General features: G+C 37.6%; 2 long non-coding RNA genes across 4 annotated transcripts; both read right to left on the bottom strand.

Moving 5' to 3' along the window:
* Positions 1-445: 445 nt before the first annotated feature.
* On the bottom strand, positions 446-4175 carry LOC139552718 (uncharacterized). 3 transcript variants are annotated; one of them, XR_011670463.1, is made up of 7 exons: positions 3596-4154; positions 3213-3506; positions 2329-2583; positions 1991-2095; positions 1767-1868; positions 809-1537; positions 446-665 (listed from the first exon to the last, which is right to left on the bottom strand). It is a non-coding gene; the product is annotated as an uncharacterized lncRNA (long non-coding RNA). The 3 variants fall into 3 exon arrangements; XR_011670462.1 differs by having other exon boundaries at positions 446-1537; positions 1973-2095; positions 3596-4175; XR_011670461.1 differs by having other exon boundaries at positions 446-1537; positions 3596-4161.
* Positions 4176-5076: 901 nt separating this feature from the next.
* On the bottom strand, positions 5077-6608 carry LOC139551959 (uncharacterized). Its single transcript, XR_011670347.1, has 3 exons — positions 6455-6608; positions 5505-5834; positions 5077-5365 (listed from the first exon to the last, which is right to left on the bottom strand). It is a non-coding gene; the product is annotated as an uncharacterized lncRNA (long non-coding RNA).

Below are 6608 nucleotides of genomic sequence, written 5' to 3'. Positions count from 1 at the left end.
ACCAATTTTAGAATAGCACATTTGGAAAAAGTATTTTGAAATTAAGTAAATTGACTTTTATTATTACAATTGATGTGAACTAGTTAAGCTACTAATTATTTACATAGTTATTTCATGAACAAATAACCTGCAAATGTCATTAACTATCCAAACATTTATTTTAGTTAAAAAGAAATCTAAATATGTACTTTACTACATTTAGAAGATAAGAAAGATGTCTTCTCAAAACGTACTTTGTAATAAGTCCTTGTACCTATTTACTAAGATCCGCAATGAAAATCAATTTGCGATTAGAGCCATTGCTACACTGCTAAATGCACTTTGTGTGCCAAATTGTAATTTAAATTGGGGAATTGACTATATACTGTAGATAGGTGACATTATGCTAGTGTTTTCTTCAGGATTACCGATAGCAATGGTATGAATAAATGAAAATTGGCTAAGATGAGGTTTAAAAACAATCAACATTTACTAAGCTGACATTGCAATTCATACAGTACAAATCTAACAATTATATGTATGCATATGTAGTCTATTTGACCATTTATGAAAGCGTGTAGTAAGTATATTTACATGTATTTACATTCTTCATTCTAACATCACTTGTAAGGAAACTGCACTGATGTAGTGCCAGGGCTCTCCAACCCTGTTCCTGGAGATCTATCCTCCTGTAGGTTTTAACTCCAACCCTGTTCCTGGAGCGCTACCCTCCTGTAGGTTTTAACTAACCTAGCTCACTATCCAGGAACAGGGTTGGAGTTAAAACCTACAGGAGGGTAGATCTCCAGGAACAGGGCCCTGGCTATACCTTTATTTAACTAGGAAAGTCAGCTAAGAACAAATTCTTATTTACAACGACTGCCTACCCCGGCCAAACCCAGACGACGCTGGGCCAATTGTGCACCACCCTATGGGACTCCCAATAACAGCCGGTTGTGATACAGCCTGGAATCAAACCAGGGTCTGTAGTGACACCTCTAGCACTGAGATGCAGTGTCTTAGACTGCTGCGCCACTCAGGAGTCCTTTATCTGGACATTTTGAAGAAAAACATACATTAGACAATAATAAACAGAACAGTTTGAAATTGAATAATTTACAGTCGTCCCAGCTGTGTCCATATGCTTTGAAACAACTATTTATGTAATGACAGTAATCCTGTGATGTTCCTTCTCACCTCTAGTCACCCTGTTTCTTTATCATACTGCAATGCTTCCACCTAGTGGTCCAGTCTGATAATGAAGTCATGCGACTACGGGTATGATACAATATCAAAATACAGGTGAAATAATGCCGCTTCTCTAGGCTCTACGACTATACAACAAAAATACATCTATCGCAGAAATACCCCATAATGAATTGTAAAACATGATCAGTAATTATGGTGCGTAGTTGCATACTTCACATTGAAAAACAAATCGATGCTATTGAAATGTAATGCCATTAACACATTGTTCTTCATACATAGATATCATTCAACTCCAGTGAAAGTCTTCTCTTTCTCTGGCTGGAAGCAGGTGCAACAGGTCTGCAGAATTCTGCGGTAAGACAATTTCAACATCTTACAAAATATACATTTATAATCATAAAGCGGTGTTAAAATAAAATACTTGTTACTGTACACCAACTATGATGAAATGACGACGACTGTGATATGTGGTTGTCTCACCAACTACCTTAAGAGGAATGCACTAACTTTAAGTCTTAACTATCACTTAATAAACTGTGATGGAAATGTACTGTGTGTCATTCTCTGCTGTGAGTTACCATAATGGGAGGTGTCTTGGTCCGGGTGGATTGCGGTCTCCTTCTGTGGCCATTTGTTGCATAAATTCCCACGCATCTCAATGTAGTGGTTCTCCTCCACATCTAAACACACAACAGTGCAGTTTGGGAAATGGAATGTTCCATGTGAATGTTCCATGAGGATTTTCCATAGAAATGCAACAATAACACATAAAGTAGATACTTACATACAGTCTGACTTTTACCTTTTTTATTTTTCTGACACCGCCTCTTCAAATTCAGAATGGCGACGGCCAGTGTCGTCAGTGCAAATGCAAAGAGACCAAATGCAGCCACAGCTGAAGTGTGACCTTTTCCCAAACAAATGCCACAGTTTAATTCTAAATATATTCATAAATCTTAAAAAAGGTACTTTGTCCTGTAGTACACTATCCCCTGATTCATATTTGTACCCTCAAAGCTTGGTTCAATACATACTGTGCTACCCAATTAAAGGACAAGTAATGGGCAGGTCTACTGTACTGTCCAGAGAGAATGGTTCTGGACCAATAGTATGCAGAAAGTCCATGTGGAGTTACTGTACCTCTGCATGTCGGGACAACTGGGCTGAAGCCTTCTTCACTTATTTCGTTCATTGCCACACAGGTCAGGTTTCCAGGAGTATGGTTGTCCAGGAATAGAACAGGACTTGAGCTCAGGGTCTGGTTGTACCCTGTCCAGGCATATGGCTGCTCGGTCCAGTTCATCACAACTCTGTCTCCTTTGTCAACAGAGCAGGTCAGAACAACTCTCCCATCAAAAGTACAGGAGGTTCTCACCTTTGGTTTGGAGACAGGTTCTGAAATGTAATTCAATCATGTCACACAAATATACACTCACACAGTGCAAAGTCAATCAACAAGCTACAACAGATAATATTATTTTCAGTCAAAATGAAGCAAATAAATTAACATTAATGGACAATAAATGAACGAAAGCCAAAATATAAAAAAATTCAAAATCTTACGTTAAAGGGGCAATTTGCAAGCGGGTACATACATTTTTGGACTTAAATTAATGATATACCCATTGATTCTTAAAGAATATTACTTATAAATGCCTCATGAGCTTAGTTCAACTGTCGTACCCCACCAGAAACCAAAATATAAGCCTGTTTTACTCCATTGTTTATAAACAATGTGATTGTAAACAAACTGTGTAGCTTCAAAACATTTTTAAAACAATACTTTTGATATTGTGTATCCATAGCTCAGTCTGAATTTGAGAGTGGATACATTTTTACAGCCACATCCCTCAGCTGTTTACCAAAACAATGGCTGGGTGTACACCGTTATTGTTTGATTTGCAGATTGCCCCTTTAATCAACATAGATGTGTATGCTTGTGCTAAAACTTCCCTGACAAATTGAAAAATTATGTTTTAGATTATAGCAGATGTCAAAATTTGCAGTAATTTCAAACAACTCACCTAGAATACTGAGCTCAATGTGCCACTCGGATAGAAGAGATCCATTTTCACTGTATTGTTGAACAGTATAATTTCCACTGTCTCTTTTCAGTCCTTCATTAAACTTTAGGGAACCATTTAGAAAGATCTCATACCTATCCGTTAAATTAAGAAGCGTACCATTCCTAGCTATTAACATATCTGTATTATCATGTTTCCATCTTACGTCAGAAGTCTTGGAGTGTAAGTTCATTTTAGGGTGAAGGAATACGGAGTTTCCTACTCGTCCAACTACTCTGATGTCCTCTGCAACAACTGAAAATAAAGCATTTCAATGCTTTAAAATAGATGAGCAAAACATTATTTTTTTTGACTTATCAAGAAAAACTATTCAGCCTACTTACCATAGCTAATGTAGAGGTGAAGAAGCAACATGCACATTGGAAGCCCACCAGTAGTTATTAAAGCTCTCAGAGTATGGGGTGAGCACATGTTTGTAAACTAGAAAGTTTGGCAAGAAATGAACGTGTAGTTGTCATTACGCTCAGACAGTTCTGTTTCCTGCTATGGGGAAACGGCCCTCTAGTCATGAAACCACAGCATATGGGTTAAAACATTCTACAAGTTTCACTCACTGAAACGAGAAATGTAAAAAATAACTTGTGCTTACAACGAGCTACAGTGTAAACAACGTCAACTCACCTCCATGTCCTTCTCATGTTTTCACTTTTTAAAATATATAAACGATTTCACCTTTACTTAACCAGGTAGGCCAGTTGAGAACAAGTTCTCATTTACAACTGCGACCTGGCCAAGTTAAAGCAAAGCAGTGCGACACAAACAATAGAGTTACACATGAGATAAACAAACGTACAGTCAATAACACAATAACACTTCTTCTTCTCTCCATGAAGAGCAGGCTGATCACAGGCCAGGCAGAGCGACTGAGCTGTAGAACAGACACACTAATAGGTGTGGCTGCGGGACGCTGTTCATATGCATGTTCTACCCTTTCTTTTTTAGCTACTCTGCAAAACACACTCATTAACCACTTCATATAAAATATAGAATAATAACCTGCTAAAGCACCCAATGCATTTTACACTCTGGGCCTAGTTTAACTTCTGTGGTTTGCCTTGCTCTGTTGATGAGCATCAGACCGTTTCATTTTCACATCTGTTAGCCACTTTACCACAGCTTGCTTAAACAGTGTACTTGCAATGCAAAGTATCATTCCCTTTTTCTTATGCACATGTTTCAAAATCAGTTATTTCTGAAAAGACAATCAACGATGCAATGGAAGGCGTTCCATTGTCTTGATCTTGATAGTTTGGCTACAACTGAGGTTGAAGCAATAGGTTGTAAACTGGTATAGTGTATTAAGTAATTATAATTGCCAATATGCTGTGAGATGCAAAATGAGATACCTGGATGTGTTTTTCTGCTTTGAATAGAGGTCATGCTGAATCCTCCCTGAAAGAGGCACTTCTGCTTCCAACTTTAAAAGAAACTGAGGGAGATTATTTATACAGCAACAGTATTTATTTCCGTATAGTACATTAGATATGAGTCATCTATATAAAAAAGTTAAGTAAAAAAAGTATGATGTTGCAAAATATCACATAAATTAAATATTTAGAAAAAGTCATACTTATGTTATTTTGAAAGTCATCTGATACAGTACTTAAAGTCATTTCCACAATCTCAAAACGTGGTTCTTGTCAAAACATTAATCTTGTGGTTACTTTTTCATGCAAAATTCATACAAAGCTGAAAAGAGAAACAGATTTCAGTAAGAAGAATGAATTAAAATGTGTGCAAGACCATTTCTGGGCTCACATAAATATACAATTTCTCATAAAAAATTATCTAATCAGGCAAGTCACAAAGTGGGAATAAAACTGTCCTGAGATTACCTGGGCAGGCCAAGGAGAGATCAATAGTGGAGCTGCTGCTGCTAACTTTATTCTGAACCATACAGGTCAGGGTTCCTGTCACATCACTCTTCAGTATGATGACACTGCTCTGGTAGTGGTCATAGGCTACACTCCTGGTCATATTCTGTCCATTCAGGGTCCAGCTGTACTGAAGACCATCTCCCTCTGAGGAGCATGTGACCACGGTTTCTCCATGAGGCAGACAGAGGTGAGACAACACTGGCTCTGACACCGTGGCTGACAGACACAAACACAGAGACCTTACTGCCATGTAGCATGATCGAACAAAACACTGGCAATATTATGGTCTTTCAATGATCTCCCTCACCACCAGGATGGATGCAGGATGATTGGTAAACAAAAAAAGGTTCTGTACCTTGTATCTCAAGTAGCATGTTGACTCTGTGCAACACTGCTCCCTCTGAATTATATGTTTCCAATTGATAATCTCCACTGTCTTCCTCTATAACTCTGTCCAGTCTGAATGTTCCATTGTTAAAGAACTCAGAGCGATTCACATAATCCTGATGCAATTTAGATCTCCAGTCTCCAGTTTTGAAGTGCAGAATACGTTTAGCACATTTCTTCAATGTAATTTCTTCCTCACTTGTGTTTGCAGTCAGTTGGAATGACAAAGATTCTCCCAGAGCCGCATAACATTGATGATCTCTACTCTCCTCAGTGAGATTACAGCTCGTAGCACTAACTGTGGAGCATATATATTATTTCAGAACTCAGCATGTAATAATTAAGTCTACGTTACATTTGTTATTCTGAAATATCTATATTTAAAGATTTAGGGCTCCCAAGTGGCACAGCGGTCTAAGGCACTGCATCCCAGTGCTAGGGATGTCATTACAAACCCTGGTTCGATTCCAGGCTGTATCGCAACCGGCTGTGATTGGGAGTCCCATAGGGATGTGCACAATTGGCCCAGCGTCATCTTGGTTTGGCTGGGGTAGGCAGTCATTGTAAATAAGAATGTGTTCTGAACTGACTTGTGTGGTTAAATAAATAAGATAGCATTATATCAATAAATTGTAATATCAATCACAATGCTAAGAAACCAACATTAGCGACCATTGAAGAAAATCTATGTTTTCAGAGATACAAAATAATTTTTTGTTTTTGCTAAATGTATGTTTGTGTTTGGTACATTTAGGGACCATCAAATATCATCAATATTATTATTTAAAAAATGTCTAGATTTTCAGAGGTACAAAACCATTTTGTTTCTTTCCATGGCTAAACATGTAGATACCATAATAGATAGATATAATAGGTAGATACCAGAATACCATAATACCCTGTAATATAATGTCTTACCTTCTGCTGTTGTCAACACCAGAACAATAATTATCAGGGGGGTCATTCCTCTGCTGCCTGCACAATAATAAAAAATGATGGGTGACCATCTGCGCTCTTTAAAAGTCCTTTATATCAAATAGTCTGTTTCAAGTGTTTTTAAAATAAGAATACT

Source organism: Salvelinus alpinus, chromosome 24, assembly GCF_045679555.1.
Source record: "Salvelinus alpinus chromosome 24, SLU_Salpinus.1, whole genome shotgun sequence".
In the NCBI taxonomy this organism is placed as follows: Eukaryota; Metazoa; Chordata; class Actinopteri; order Salmoniformes; family Salmonidae; genus Salvelinus; species Salvelinus alpinus.
The sequence above is the reverse complement of the archived record's forward strand: the minus strand, read 5'-3'. Positions and strand labels throughout refer to the sequence as shown.